Here is a 15,165-nt window from a genome sequence, read left to right as displayed (position 1 = left end):
ATAATTCCATGTCTACCTAAACAGAAAATTCTTTAGTTACCGCACAGAAAAGAAGCAATAACAATTAACACAATTGGATCCTAAATATAATTTTGCAGTCAAATGAGAGACTGTTAATTAATGTTTATATTTAAAAATAGATATTCCATCTCCAGGAATGTCCCATTACAGTTATCTGTCCGATTGAATTACATTTCTGAACTATGATTGTTACTCAGTTGTCAAATACTCGTGCTACTTTAGGCCACGGTAATTTAGGTTTCAGTTTAGTTGCTGTCAGTGTCACCGGTTGTGTACAGAAAACGTTCAGAGTAACTGGAATCTGCAAATTAGTGACACCAGCAGGTGTAATAATTCAGCAGGCTTCCAAGCGACATGGAGGTTAAAATAGTATAGAGGAGCAGCTTGTCTTTCCATAGTATCTTAATAGGAGCAAGGTTGGGGAAACAGTTTAAAGGTGGAAACAGCTGGAGATGAAAAGAAATGAGTCAGTATCTCCTTTTTGTTAACATCTCCCAATCTAATCTCTGGATTCAGGCATTGCCTGCTATCACCTACCTGGGTATTGCATGGCACCACGTAAAAAAGAATCCAGTTGGAAATGTGGATTCAATCTGAAAAAGATGTCAGCTTGTTAACTTGGTGATGTAAAACTTGTACACTTCCTCGAATGATGTGCCGAACATTGATATTAAGCCCTTCATGACACATTGGCTAATTATGTTTCACACTGTGAATTAAGTAATTCCCATAGTCTGACATCATCTCTCCCTTGCCGGAAATAAGTGATTCACCAACTCCTTACGTTCTTCAAATGTTCAAAAGGAGAAGTCAATTGCATGTAATTAGCTGAACATTTGAGAATATATGTTTCATGCAACTGGTTCTCCGTGGCAAAACTGACATTTTTAAAATGAAAGTGAGAGTTTAATTTTTTTTTAAATTTAGTTTACCCAATTAATTTTTTTCCAAGTAAGGGGCAATTTAGCGCGGCCAATCCACCTATTCTGCACATAGATTATCATAGAATTTACAGTGCAGAAGGAGGCCATTCGGCCCATCGATTCTGCACCGGCTCTTGGAAAGAGCACCCTACCCAAGGTCAACACCTCCACCCTATCCCCATAACCCAGTAACCCCACCCAACACTAAGGGAAATTTTGGACACGAAGGGCAATTTATCATGGCCAATCCACCTAACCTGCACATCTTTGGACTGTGGGAGGAAACCGGAGCACCCGGAGGAAACCCACGCACACACGGGGAGGATGTGCAGACTCCGCACAGACAGTGAACCAAGCCGGAATCGAACCTGGGAACCTGGAGCTGTGAAGCAATTGTGCTATCTACAATGCTGGCTGAGCCAACAATGCCCACATCCCATGAATGAATAAAAAAGGGAAAATCCTTTCCCAGTTGCTATCTGGCTGTCCCTGCTGCAAGCATTACATGGATTAGACTAACTGAGGTTCAAACGGTCAACCCTGGCTAGCAAAGAACTGGTATCTATAAATCCATAATCCACTTTTGCTAAGCATGCAGACAAAATAAGTTCGCAGTAGTTTTCTCAGTTAAAGAAAGAAGCACCAAGGCAGAAATATTTGCTACAAAATGTCTTTGGCTTGTGGGGGTGAAACCCACGCAAACACGGGGAGAATGTGCAAACTCCACACTGACAGTGACCCAGAGACGGCATCGAACCTGGGACATTGGCGCCGTGAGGCAACAGGGCTAACCACTGCGCCACCGTGCCCCTTGAGAGTTTAATTTTGTTGTTTGTTATAAATTTAGAGTACCCTCAATTTAACGTCACCAATCCACCCAGCCTGCTCTTCTTTGGGTTGTGGATGTGAGACCCACGGGGAGAATGTGCAAACTCCACATAGACAGTGACCCGGGGCTGGGATCGAACCCTGGTCCTTGGCGCCATAAAGCAGCAGTGCTCACCACTGTTGTCTTGAGAGTTTAATTTCCAAAAGATGTAATTGTATTTTAGAACCTTTTAATTTTACAGAGTTTCCTTGCGATTACGTCAATCCATGTGCAAGTTCAAAAAGAATGTTTTGATTTCTGTCATCCCATTTTAAAAGAAACTGCGCAAGATTTCTTGATGGAAGTGGTGAATCAATACGCCGCTTCATGTGGGCAGCACAGTGGCGCACTGGTTAGCACAGCTGCCTCATGCCTCACCCCCACAACCCAAAGATGTGCAGGCTATGTGGATTGGCCATGCTAAATTACCCCTTGGAAAGAAAAATAATTGGGTACTCTTTTTAAAAAAAAAAAAAATACTATAGTGCAATTCATGCAATAGTGAATCGTGTGGACCAGCAAGGTGGATGGAATTCTTGCCCACTCTGGGTCTGATGATCTCTGCCAGAAGGTTGTTGGAGTGCAGCATTTGGCCGTTGTAATCTGGCACTGGGAAGGGTTCAGATTGTAAATGTGGATTTTAGTGATCGCAGGATAAGGTGTGAACAGCCTACCTGGATTTACTGGGCTCGCAGGTGAGAAATTACGCTTTGAGAAATATCTGGGGCAGATATTTTCATTTTTGTGTCAGGACCCCTCCCAGCGTTGGGATAACTTCTGGATCCCGACCCACATGGAATCAACGTGACATGTTTGCGACAATTTTTGAATTAAATGATGGCAGCCAAGCTCCCGAAGCGGCAGGCCAGTAGGAGATATTCCAGCACTGAAGGAGCTGCATCCTGCTAACCCAAGTATGGGAGAGAGTAAGGTGATGCAGTGGTTAGCACTGCTGCCTCACTTCGCCGAGGTCCCAGGTTCGATCCAGAGTGGGTGGCCAACATTGGTACCATCACATGAGTAGAAAGCGGGATGGTGTCCTGAGAGCAGATTTTAAGGCGCTAGGAAAGATTTTAAAAAGCAAGATTTCGAAGGCAGTAATCTCAGGATTACTCAGTGCGACGTGGCAGTGAGTACAGAAATAGGAAGATAGAGCAAATGAACACCTGGCTGGTGAGATGGTGATGGATTTCTGAGGCACTGGGACTCGTTCTTGGGAAGGTGGGACTTGAAATGAAATGAAATAAAAATTGCTTATTGTCACAAGTAGGCTTCAAAATGAAGTTACTGTGAAACGTCCCTAGTCACCACATTCCGGTGCCTGTTCGGGGAGGCTGGTACAGGAATTGAACCGTGCTGCTGGCCTGCCTTGGTCTGCTTTAAAAGCCAGCCCTGTGCTAAACAAGCCCCTGATATAAGGAGGATGGGTTTCATCTCAGGACCTGGACTAATATCCTTGCAGGGATATTTTCTCGTGCTGTTGGGGGAGGGATTAAACTACCTTTTCAGGTGGATGGGGAGCTGAGGAAATCTGATATACATTCATAGAATCCCTACAGTGCAGAAGGAGGCCATTCAGCCCATTGAGTCAGCACCGACCCTCCGAACAAGCCCTATAACTAGACCCACTCCCCGTGACCCCAGTTAACCTGCACACCTTTGGACATTATCATGGCCAATCCACCCAACCTGCACATTTTTGGACTGGGAGGAAACCGGAGCACCCAGAGGAAACCCACACAGTCACCCAGGGGAATCAAACCCGGGTCCCTGGTGCTGTGAGGCAGCAGTGCTGACCACTGTGCCACTGAATAAATGGAAGAAAAATAATAATTGAAATTCGGAAGGCAGCAGAAACAACGGATATTATCAAATAGCATCAATGTACGAAAAAATAGTTTGACAGTACAGAACTTGGGATATCGCTGAAAAAAGGATGCATGCTATCAAAGCTTTTAGTCTTGCACTCATCAGGGTAGGTCATAAAAAATTACCAACAGGAACAGAGGAACAACAATTTGTACTGCTCGAGAAGATAGTACTAATTGATTGGTGTAATCTCTGATTGACGGAGACGTTGCCATAGTGAATGCAGCATGGAGCAGTTAACTGCCCAGATTTGTTCAAATTCAAACCAGAAGGTGGAATCTAATTGATCTAGTCATTGCCCTGGGGAATAAGCCATGAAATGGACTGTTGAGTAAGCTTTTTTTCCCCATTGAGAAAGATGCAAAGTGTGGACATCTTCCTTGTGTCTGTAAAGGACAGGGCCCTGCGTGTGTATATATGTGGCTTCCAACACACTCGACTGGCAATCTTAAATTGGTTTTCAGTGTAATTCTTGGCGCAATCACGATTTTGGGGATTTTAAGGCAAAGCCTGGAAGTGTTTATGGAGAGACAAACTGACAAGAACATAGAAGACTCCCTGTCAAATGTCCTACTGTTTTGCTTCCATAGCATCACAGTACAGAAGGAGTTCACATGGTCCATGCAAGTCCACACCGACCCTCTGAAAGAGCACCATACCTTGGCCACTCCCCTGCCGTATCCCCATAACCCCACCTAATCTTTGGACACTGTGGGGCCATTTAGCAAGCCAATCCACCTAACCTGCACATCTTTGGACTGTAGAAGGAAAGCGGAGCACCTGGAGGAAACCCACGGAGACACGGACTCCAATGGCTTATACTATTGTCACTGTATTTTATTTAACACTTTCTGTCATTTATGCGGCATTACCATGCTTTGAGCTTTCAATGGGCGGTAGGGACCTAAACACATACTTTGTAAACCGGTCCCCAACAAAAACATCCTTTTGTGATACTGAAGGGCTTTTACATGTTTGACGCCTGAATCAAAATAACTTTAGGCAGTGGGGAAGAGATTGAGTGCTCAACGATTTGGACAAGCTGAGTGAGTTAGAGGAGGAAGACAATTTATTCTCATTTACTAATTAGTACAATTGACTAATTTTATAGTCAACAAAAATGTTGAAAGGGAATTTTAAAGGAAAGAACAATCCTCTTTAATGCCGCTATGATCTCGCTGCAGGGTTGCTCACAGCAGATTTGCGGGAGCTGGACACTGGATGGTCGAAAACTGTCACTGCCCCCCCCCCCCATTCCTGTTTTCTCAACTCTCAGATGGCCAATGTTCCAGGAGAGGACACAGAAAACGCTTTAAAGGCACACAGAAACATCAGTTAGTTCCCTTCAGAGGGAAGGTTTCACATGTTAATCGCAAAGCACACATTTCTGTTGAAATGTGTAAACCTTGTTTCGTTAAAAAAAAAGATTCAGGTTTGGTTAAAGTGAACGATTGGAGGTCGAAACTTGATAGCCGGCCAATCAGACATTGTAATATTCAAGGTACAAGCCTTGATATACCTAGTACAAACTATTTGGAATGGGAGGGAAGGAGCTGAGGGGATATACTATATCCCTTTGTTTCGAATCATAATTGGTTAATATAATCTTTATTATTGTCACAAGTAGGCTTTCATTAACACCGCAATGAAGTTACTGTGAAAATCCCCTAATCGGCACACTCCGGCGCCTGTTCGGGTACACAGGGAGAATTCAGAATGTCCAAATTACCTAACAGTACGTCTTTCAGGACTTGTGGAAGGAAACCGGAGCACCCGGAGGAAACCCACGCAGACACGGGGAGAACGTGCAGACTTCGCTCAGACAGTGACCCAAGCCGGGAATCGAACCTGGGACCCTGGTGCTGTGAAGACATAGTGCCGACCACTGTGCTACATGATTCAAGTTTCAGCTGCTGAGTGGATTTGTTGCACTGAAACTCAGCTTTTTGTGTAAAAATGAATTCTGGTTAAGGCACTGCTATGTATCCGGGGATATCCTTCCTACATTAAAGGTGGTATCTTCATGTGAGGTGCAGTGGAGATATTTGATTACTGTTAATTTTGCTTTGAGCCAAGTAATTGATATGTGGGAAATGGATATCTAAATTGCAACAAAGAATAAATGGCAAACGTTTTGAATGTAACCATCCGGTCAAAGCTGTAGCACCTGGGATTTGGCAATTCGAGGCGGGGGAGATGACAGGAGTTAGTGGGTGAGCAACCCAATTAAACCCATGCTAGTAGACAAGCCAAATTTGATTTGAAGAACCAGGCATCCTTGTCAACGCCAATACCTTGTTGCAAACAACCATTAGTGTCCTGTAATCAGTGTTTTGATTTATGTCATAAACCCATAACTGTGGAGCACAGAAAATGACCCTATCTCCCCGATAACCTCAGCTGGAAACAATGGCCTGAGGACGTTTGTGTGTTCTGTGAGGAAACTGTTCCAAAGTTAGCTGTTATTATAGTACTCAACAAGAGTTAAGTTAATTGTTACTTTGAAAAATTTGTTGATGGGAAGTGGATGCCACTGGCCGAGCCACCATTTACCGGCCATCCCTAATTTCTGTTGAACTGAGTGGCTTGCTAGGCCAGTTCGGAGGGAATTTATTTTTTAAAAGAGTCGAACAAGGTGCCACGTTTTACTGCTACACTGCAGTCAGGCGGCATGCAGCAATGCACGAGTCCTCCAGCCACAAGGGGAGCTGAAGGAAATACACTGGGTGAAGCTCCAGCATTTTGAGTCCAAAAGTGTGATTATAAACTTACGGGAACCAAAAGATTAGAAAGTTGTCAGAAGGGCAGCACGGTGGCGCAGTGGTTAGCACTGCTGTCTCACGGCGCCCAGGTTCGCTCCCAGTTCTGGGTCACTGTCCGTGTGGAGTTTGCACATTCTCCCCGTGTTTGCGTGGGTTTCGCCCCCACAACCCAAAAGACGTGCAGGGTAGGTGGATTGGCCATGCTAAATTGCCCCTTAATTGGAAAGAAATGAATTGGGTACTCTAATTTTTTTTTACAAAAAGAAAGTTGTCAGAAAACGCTGGACAATCTCAGCAGGTCTGACAGCATCTGTGGAGTGAGGAACGGAGCGAACGTTTCGAGTCTGGATGACTGTCAGATCGTCCAGCTGTTTCTGTCTTTATTTCCGATTCCAGCAGTCGCAGTAATTTGCATTTATGTTAGAAAGCTATCAGACTCTTTGCTTCCCAATTGGACGATTCTTGACTTGTTACCCTGGCTGTCAGCTCGGCGTTCAGTCGGTGACACTCTTGCCTTTGAGTCAAGTTTCAAGTTCCACTCCAAGGCCTGGGTGCAAAATCAAGACTGACATTCGAGTGGAGTGTTGAGGGAGTGCTGTACTGCTGGAGGTGCCGTTTTTCAGGTGAAAACTAAGGCCCCGTCTCCCTATTCAGGTGGATGTAAAAGGTCCGCCTAACACTATTTCAAAGAAGGGTGGGGGTTTTATCTCTGATGTCCTAGCCAACATTTCTCTTGCTTCTATGGTGGTGCCTCTAATTCCTACTAGTCTAGTAACCCAGAGACCCAGGATAATGCTCTGGGGATCCGAGTTCAAAACCCACCACCACAGATGGTGAAATTTGAATTCAATTTTTAAAACATCTTGAACTGAAAGGTCTAATGATTGTTGTAAAAACCCATCTGGTTCACTAATGGTAGCTGGCGGCATTAAATCAGAATAAGACAGGGCTATTTTAGACTGAGGTGAGATGGATTTTTATAAAACGTCATTTCGGGAGGGAAATAGGCAATCCTCGCCCCGCCTGGCCTTCATGAGACTATTAAGCTATTTTGCTGGCAGGGACAGTCGTGCCAGATTGGCTTCAGCAGTCACAGGATGTGGAATTTTACACTCGTTGAAGGGACCGGAGAGGTCGCTCTCAATCTTGCTTTTTGAGTTGAACAGTTTTTCATTGAAGAGCCACAGCAATGTGGTTGACTCTTAAATGCCGCCAGAAATGGTCTCGCAAGCCACTCAGTTCAAGGACAATCAAGGATGGGCAATAAATGCTGCCCCCAGCCAGCGATGCCCAAATACCATGAACGATTATCCAAGTGTCAAAGATGTGCAGGTTAAGTGGATTGACCGTGTTAATTTCCCCTTAGTGTCCAAAAGGTTAGGAAGGGTTACTGGATTTAGGGGGAGAGCCGTGGGTGTGGGCCTAGGTAGGGTGCTCTTTCCAAGGGTCTGTGCAGACTCGATGGCCCGAATCGTCTCCTGCACTGTGGGGATTCTATGATTAAACAAAAATCAACATCACAAAATCAGGTTATCTGGCCATTATCGCATGGCTGCCTAGGGGAGATTGCAGTGTGCAAACTGAGCGTTGTGTTTCTGACACTATACTTCAATAAGTATTTCAGTGGCTATAAAACACTTTGAGACAACCGATGGTAGTGAAAGGTGCTGTATAAATGCAAATCTTAGGGCAGGATTCTTCAGTTGCATCCGACCGGCGACTGGAAATTCCCGCCTGAGGCCAATGGACCTTTACATTGGTCTGTGTTCCATCCGTGGCGATCTTGCGGGGGCGCGGTTGAAGAAGCCAGCCCTTAATGTTCAGTTTGCAGTATTTTTTATAAACCAGAAGTGAAAATTCCCAAAGAAACTGAGAATAATCTCACTCAATCTCTTTTTCATGGTCCCTACAATTTGCTCCTCAGTTGGCTGTTAACAGTGTCTTTGAGAACATTCTTTAATTCCCTGACTTAAGGAGAGTTCTGGGGTAGGCAATATTATTTAATTTTAAAAAAAATTTGAAGTACCCAATTCTTTTTTTCCCCCAATTAAGCGGCAATTTAGCGTTGCCAATTCACCTACCCTGCACATCTTGGGGTTGTGAGGGTGAGACCCACGCAGACACAGGGAGAATGTGCAAACTCCACACGGGCAGTGACCCGGGGCCGGGATCGAACCTGGGTCTGCAGCGCTATTCACCAATAGACATGGCACTTTGGTACTTCCCCACTAGTTCATAGAATCATAGAATTCCTACAGTGCGCAAGGAGGTCATTCGGCCCAGCAAATCTGCACCAACTATCCAAATGAGCACCCTATCTAGTCCCACTTTCCCATCCGATCCCTGCAACCCATAACTTCACCTAACCATTCAACACTGAGGGGCAATTTAACATTGCCAATTGACCAAACCTGCACATCTATCGACTGGGAGGAAACCAGAGCACTCAGAGGAAACTCATGCAGACATGGGGAGAAAGTGTAAACTCCACACAGGCAATCACCCAAGGTCGTGTCCCTGAACCCGTGAGGCAGCCATGCTAACCACTGTGCCACCATGCTGCCATTCACTGTGGCTTCTAATCGCCGTTCCCCACTGAAGACTCAAGATAAGGATAGGGCTGGTGTATTCAGGGAGAAGCAATTAAAAAAAACACAATTTTTTTTTAGTGTATCCAATTAATTTTTTTTTCCAGAAGGGGCAATTTAGTGTGGCCAATCCACCTACTCTGCACATCTTTGGGTTGTGGGGGAAAAACCCACGCGGACACGGGGAGAATGTGCAAACTCCACACAGACAGTGACCCAGAGCCGGGATTGAACCTGGACCTCAGCACCATGAGGCAACTGTGCTAACCACTTGCACCATCTTGCTGTCCCCTGAGAAGTGATTTTTTTTAAATGGTGTGATAACTAATATTTACTGCTGTACAACTTCTCTGGTCCAGAAATTTTAATTTTGAAAACATGGAGTCTCACTCCTTCAAAAGTGAATTAGGTTGGGGATTTAACTAAAAAAGACTTATTTACTTTGTTCTGTTAGTCTATTTTTCTACCCAGTCTTTATTTCACTTCCTGTAGTAGATTTAAATTTAACCTACACTTCCTGCTTGATACTTCCTCCTTTAGACTGTGCGTGTCTCAGAGAGCATTCACCAGTCTGATTCCTTGAGGAGCCTCACTCTTTCTTGCCCTGGTGACAGATATCGCAGACCCCTGTGGAGAGCATCACACAGGAACAAATACCATAATAGAGTAAACATCTGGTCAAAATCTCCAGAAATTGATTTTGGCTGCTATCAACAAAGTAAGCAACATTGAGCATTTTTGGCTCACCACTAATGTTATAAACTACTGCAGCTTATTCCAAAAAAGGAACTGCGGATCTCCAATTTCTGATTGTCAAACGTTTTGTAGAAGAATTATATCAGCCTAAATTAATTGAGTAAGGGAGGGGGGTATTTTTTCAAATGTTTTCGTTTGTTTTAGGCTTGTTTTATACAGATGTAGGCTGCAGTATCAGAGAGATACAGGTGGAGCTGATGTACAGATCTGCCCCCTGAATCTCTGTCCAGTGGCTCCATCGCAAAACTGCTGAGGGCGCTAAGACCCAGCGGCATCGGTGCCGGGTCAGAGCCGCATGCGCAGTAGGAGGGCCGGCCTGGTATCCATTGGAGCGGAAATGGGAAAGGGTGAGTGTGAGAGAGGGGAAAGAGTGAATGTCAGAGAGAGAGAGAGGGGAAAGGGTGAGTGAGAGAGAAAGAGAGAGGGAAATAGAGAGACAGAGGGGAAGGGGTGAGAGAGAAATAAAGAGAGAAAGAGGGGGGTGAGTGTGAGAGAGAGAAATAGAGGGGAAAGGGTGAGTGTGAGAGAAGTAGAGAGAGAGAAAGGGTGAGTGTGTGAGAGAGAAATAGAGAGAGGGGAATGGGTGAGTGTGAGAGAAATAGAGAGAGAGGAAAGGGTGAGTGAGAGGGAAATAGAGAGAGAGGGGAATGGGTGAGTGTGAGAGAAGTAGAGAGAGAGAGAAAGGGTGAGTGTGAAAGAAATAGAGGGAGAAGGGGAAAGGGTGAGTGTGAGAGAGAAATAGAGAGAGAAGGGGAAAGGGTGAGCGTAAGAGAGAAATAGAGAGAGAGGGGGAAAGGGTGAGTGAGATAGAGAAATAGCGAGACAGAGGGGAAAGGGTGAGTGTGTGAGAGAGAAATAGAGACAGAGGGGAAAGGGTGAGTGTGTGAGAGAGAAATAGAGAGAGAGGGGAAAGGGTGAGTGAGAGAGAGAAATAGAGAGAGAGGCGGAGGGTGAGTGAAATAGAGAGGGGGAAGGGTGAGTGAGAGAGATAGAGAGAGAGAGGGGGAAGGGTGAGTGAGAGAAATAGAGAGAAGGAGAAAGGGTGAGTGTGAGAGAGAAATAGAGGGGGGAAGGGTGAGTGTGAGAGACAAATAGAAAGAGAGAGAGAAACGGGTGAGTGAAAGAGAGAAATAGAGAGATGGGGAAAGGGTGAGCGTGAACGAGAGAGAGAGGGGGAAATGGTGTGAGAGAGAGAGAAATAGAGAGAGATGGAGAAAGGATGAGTGTGAGAGAGAAATAGAGAGGAAAGAGTGAATCTGTGAGAGAGAAATGGAGTGAGGAAAGGGTGAGTGTGGGAGATAAATAGAGAGAGAAGGGGAAAGGGTGGGTGTGAGAGAAATAGATTGGGGAGGGGAAAGGGTGAGTGAGAGAGAAATAAAGAAGGGGAAAGGGTTGTGTGAGAAACAGAGAAGGGAAAAGGGTGAGTGTGAGAGAGAGAGATGGGGAAATGGTGAGTGAGAGAGAAATAGAAAGAGGGAAGGGTGAGTGAGAGAGAAATAGAGAGAGATAATCTTTATTATTGTCACAAGTAGGCTTACATTAACACTGCAATGAAGTTACTGTGAAAAGCTCCTAGTTGCCACATTCCGGCACCTGTTTGGGTACACAGAGGGAGAATACAGAACGCCCAATTCACCTAACAGCACGTCATTCGGGACTTGTGGGAGGAAACCGGAGCACCCGGAGGAAACCCACGCAGACATTGGGAGGACGTGCGGACTCTGCACAGACAGTCACCCAAGCCGGGAGTCAACCTGGGACCCTGGCGCTGTTCAGCAACAGTGCTAACCACTGCTACCATGCCGCCCTAAGAGAGGGTAAAGGTTGAGTGTGAGAGAGAGAAATAGAGAGAAGGGAAAGGGTGAGTGCGAGAGAGAAATAGTGGACGCGATTCTCCACTCCCACGCCGGTTGGGAGAATCGCCTGGGCCGGCAAACTTTCCGGGGACGCCGGTCCGACGCCCTCCGAGAAATAGAGAGAAGGGAGAGATTCTCCCAAGCGGCGGGAACGGCCCGGTCGAGTTTCGCAGGCAGGAGAATCGCCGGAGATACCCAAAATGGCGATTCTCCGGCAACCCCGCTACTCTGAGGCCCGGATGGGCCGAGCAGCCAGGCCAAAACGGCGGGTTCCCCCCCTGGCGCCGTCCACACCTGGTCGCTGCAGTCGTGGGCGGTGCGTGAACGCTGGGGGGGGCGGCCTGTGGGGGGGCGAGGGGGGATCCTGACCGGGCTTCACCTTGAATGTGGGGTGGCCCGCGATCGGTGCCCACCGATCGTCGGGCCGTCCTCTCTGAAGGAGGACCTCCTTCCTTCCGCAGCCCCGCAAGATCCGTCCCCCATCTTCTTGCGGGGCAGACTTAGAGAGGACGGCAACCACGCATGCGCGGGTTGGCGCCGGCCAACCCGCGCATGCGCGGATGACGCCCGTTATGCGGCGCCGGCCGCGTCATCTATGCGGCGCCGCTTTTACACGGGCGACAAGGCCTGGCACGTGTAGATGACTCGTCCCTGATCCTGCCCCATTGTCAGGGCCTGAATCGGTCGGGACCGGGGCCGTTCCGCGCCGTCGTGAACCTCGACGGCGATCACGACGGCGCGGCCACGTCGGCGTGGGAGTGGAGAATCCCGCCCAGTGTGTGTGGGCGGAGGGTGAGTGTGAGAGAAATAGAGAGAGAGAAGGGAAAGTGTGAATGGGAGAGAGGGGGAATGGGTGAACGTGAGAGAGAAATAGAGAGCGGGGGAAAGGGCGAATGTGAGAAAGAAATAGAGAGAGAAAGGGGAAAGTGAGAGAGAGGGGAAAGGGTGAGTGTGAGAGAGAGGGAGAGGGGAAGGGTGAGAGAGGGGGAAAGGGGTGAGTGCGAGAGAAATAGAGAGAGGGCGAAAGGTTGAGTGTGAGAGAGAAATAGAGAGATGGGAAAGGGTGAGTGTGAGAGAGGGGAAAGGGTGAGGGGGGAAGAGGGTACCTGTGAGCGCGAGGGAGGAGAGGGTGCCATGAGAAGGGGGTGGGGGAGGGGGTGTGAAGGTAGGCAGAGAGAGGTGGGGAGAGAAGGGGTGATGATGGGGGTAGAAAGTGTGAGAGAGAGAGGGAATGAGGCCGAGAGGGTAGTGAAGGGGGGAGAGAGGGTGTCTGAGGGTGAGGGGGACAGGTTGAGTTAGTATGAGGGAGGAGAGAGGGAGGGGTCAATGTAAGGGGGAGTGAGCGTGAGGGGGAGCATGAGCACGAGGGGAGAGGGTGAGTGAAGTGAGAGGTAGAGAGATGAGGTGAAGGGCGAGTGGGGGAGATGGAGTCAGGAGAGGGAAGGGGTGGGTTTAAGGTTGAGGGAAGGGGTGGGGGTAAGGGAGAGGGAAGGGGTGGGGGTAAGTGAAAGTGGTGCAGGATTGGGGTGAGGGGTAAAGGGAGAGGGGGTGCGAAGGGGCAGAGGGAAGCAGGGAGGGAAAGGGAGAGGGATGGAAGGGTGGTGAGAGAGAGGTGGAATGGGGCAGAGAGAGAGAGGATGGGAAAGGGGGAGAATGGGATGAGGAAAGGGACAAGAAGGGGGAGAATGGGTGGGATCGGGATGAGGAAAGGGACAAGAAGGGGGAGAATGGGTGGGATCGGGATGAGGAAAGGGACAAGAAGGGGGAGAAAGGAGGGGGAGCAAAAGGGGGAATGTGAGAGGGAGGGGGGAAGGAAGAGAGGGGGAAGAGGTGAAGGAGGGCAGAGAGAGGGAGGGAGGGGGGAAGGGAGAGAGGGAGAAGAGGTGAAGGAGGGCAGAGAGAGAGAGTGTGTGAACAGGGGCGGAGTGAGGGAGATAGACGCTAAAGGCAGGGAAATAGGGAGAGGGAAAGGAGGCAGAAGGCAGGAGATAGGGAAGGGGGAGGGGGAAGGGGGCGAGGGAGGGGGAAGGGGGCGAGGGAGGGGGAAGGGGGAGGGGGAAGGGGGCGAGGGAGGGGGAAGGGGACGAGGGAGGGGGAGGGAGGAGAGATGGGGAAGGGGGGGGGGAGGGAGGGAGGGACCGGGAAGAGAGGAACAGGGGAAAGGGACGGGGAAAGAGGGAAGAAGGAGGGTAGAGAGAGGGGGAAGGGGAGGGGGAAGGGGGCGAGGGAGGGGGAGGGAGGAGAGAGGGGGAAGGGGGCGAGGGAGGGGGAGGGAGGAGAGATGGGGAAGGGGGAGGGAGGGACCGGGAAGAGAGGAACAGGGGAGAGGGACGGGGAAAGAGGGAAGAAGGAGGGTAGAGAGAGAGGGAAGGGGGAGAGAGAGAGAAGGGGTGGCAAGGAGGAGAGAGAGAGAGGCAGGAGAGAGCGATGGGGGAGGAGCGGGACGGGGGAGGAGCGGGACGGGGGAGGAGCGGGACGGGGAAGGGGGGGGAGAGAAAGGGACGGGGAAGGGGGGGAGAGAAAGGGACGGGGAAGGGGGGGGAGAGAAAGGGACGGGGAAGGGGGGGAGAGAAAGGGACGGGGAAGGGGGGGAGAGAAAGGGACGGGGAAGGGGGGGAGAGAAAGGGACGGGGAAGGGGGGGAGAGAAAGGGACGGGGAAGGGGGGGAGAGAAAGGGACGGGGAAGGGGGGGAGAGAAAGGGACGGGGACGGGGATGGGGGGGAGAGAAAGGGACGGGGAAGGGGGGGAGAGAAAGGGACGGGGAAGGGGGGGAGAGAAAGGGACGGGGAAGGGGGGGAGAGAAAGGGACGGGGAAGGGGGGGGGAGAGAAAGGGACGGGGAAGGGGGGGGAGAGAAAGGGACGGGGAAGGGGGGGAGAGAAAGGGACGGGGAAGGGGGGGAGAGAAAGGGACGGGGAAGGGGGGGAGAGAAAGGGACGGGGAAGGGGGGGAGAGAAAGGGACGGGGAAGGGGGGGGAAAGAAAGGGACGGGGAAGGGGGGGGAGAGAAAGGGACGGGGAAGGGGGGGGAGAGAAAGGGACGGGGAAGGGGGGGGGAGAGAAAGGGACGGGGAAGGGGGGGGAGAGAAAGGGACGGGGAAGGGGGGGAGAGAAAGGGACGGGGAAGGGGGGGGAGAGAAAGGGACGGGGAAGAGGGGGGAGAGAAAGGGACGGGGGACGGGGAAGAGGGGGGAGAGAAAGGGACGGGGAAGGGGGGGGGAGAGAAAGGGACGGGGAAGGGGGGGGGAGAGAAAGGGACGGGGAAGGGGGGGGGAGAGAAAGGGACGGGGAAGGGGGGGAGAGAAAGGGACGGGGAAGGGGGGGAGAGAAAGGGACGGGGAAGGGGGGGAGAGAAAGGGACGGGAAGGGGGGGAGAGAAAGGGACGGGGAAGGGGGGGAGAGAAAGGGACGGGGAAGGGGGGGAGAGAAAGGGACGGGGAAGGGGGGGAGAGAAAGGGACGGGGAAGGGGGGGAGAGAAAGGGACGGGGAAGGGGGGGGGAGAAAGGGACGGGGAAGGGGGGA

General features: G+C 49.8%; 1 protein-coding gene across 2 annotated transcripts in view; it reads left to right on the top strand.

Annotated features, from left to right (window-relative positions):
• The first annotated feature begins 10,095 nt into the window (after positions 1–10,095).
• The window catches only part of slc66a2 (solute carrier family 66 member 2), a 71,258-nt gene continuing 66,188 nt past the window's right edge, over positions 10,096–15,165 (top strand). For both annotated transcript variants that reach the window (XM_072466990.1, XM_072466989.1), the window contains exon 1: positions 10,096–10,134. The gene's annotated coding sequence lies outside the window, so the exon portion shown is untranslated. The remainder of the gene's footprint in view (positions 10,135–15,165) is intronic.

This window comes from Scyliorhinus torazame, chromosome 11, assembly GCF_047496885.1.
Source record: "Scyliorhinus torazame isolate Kashiwa2021f chromosome 11, sScyTor2.1, whole genome shotgun sequence".
NCBI lineage: Eukaryota > Metazoa > Chordata > Chondrichthyes > Carcharhiniformes > Scyliorhinidae > Scyliorhinus > Scyliorhinus torazame.
Note: the sequence above shows the minus strand (reverse complement) of the source record. Positions and strands in the feature narration are given on the sequence as shown.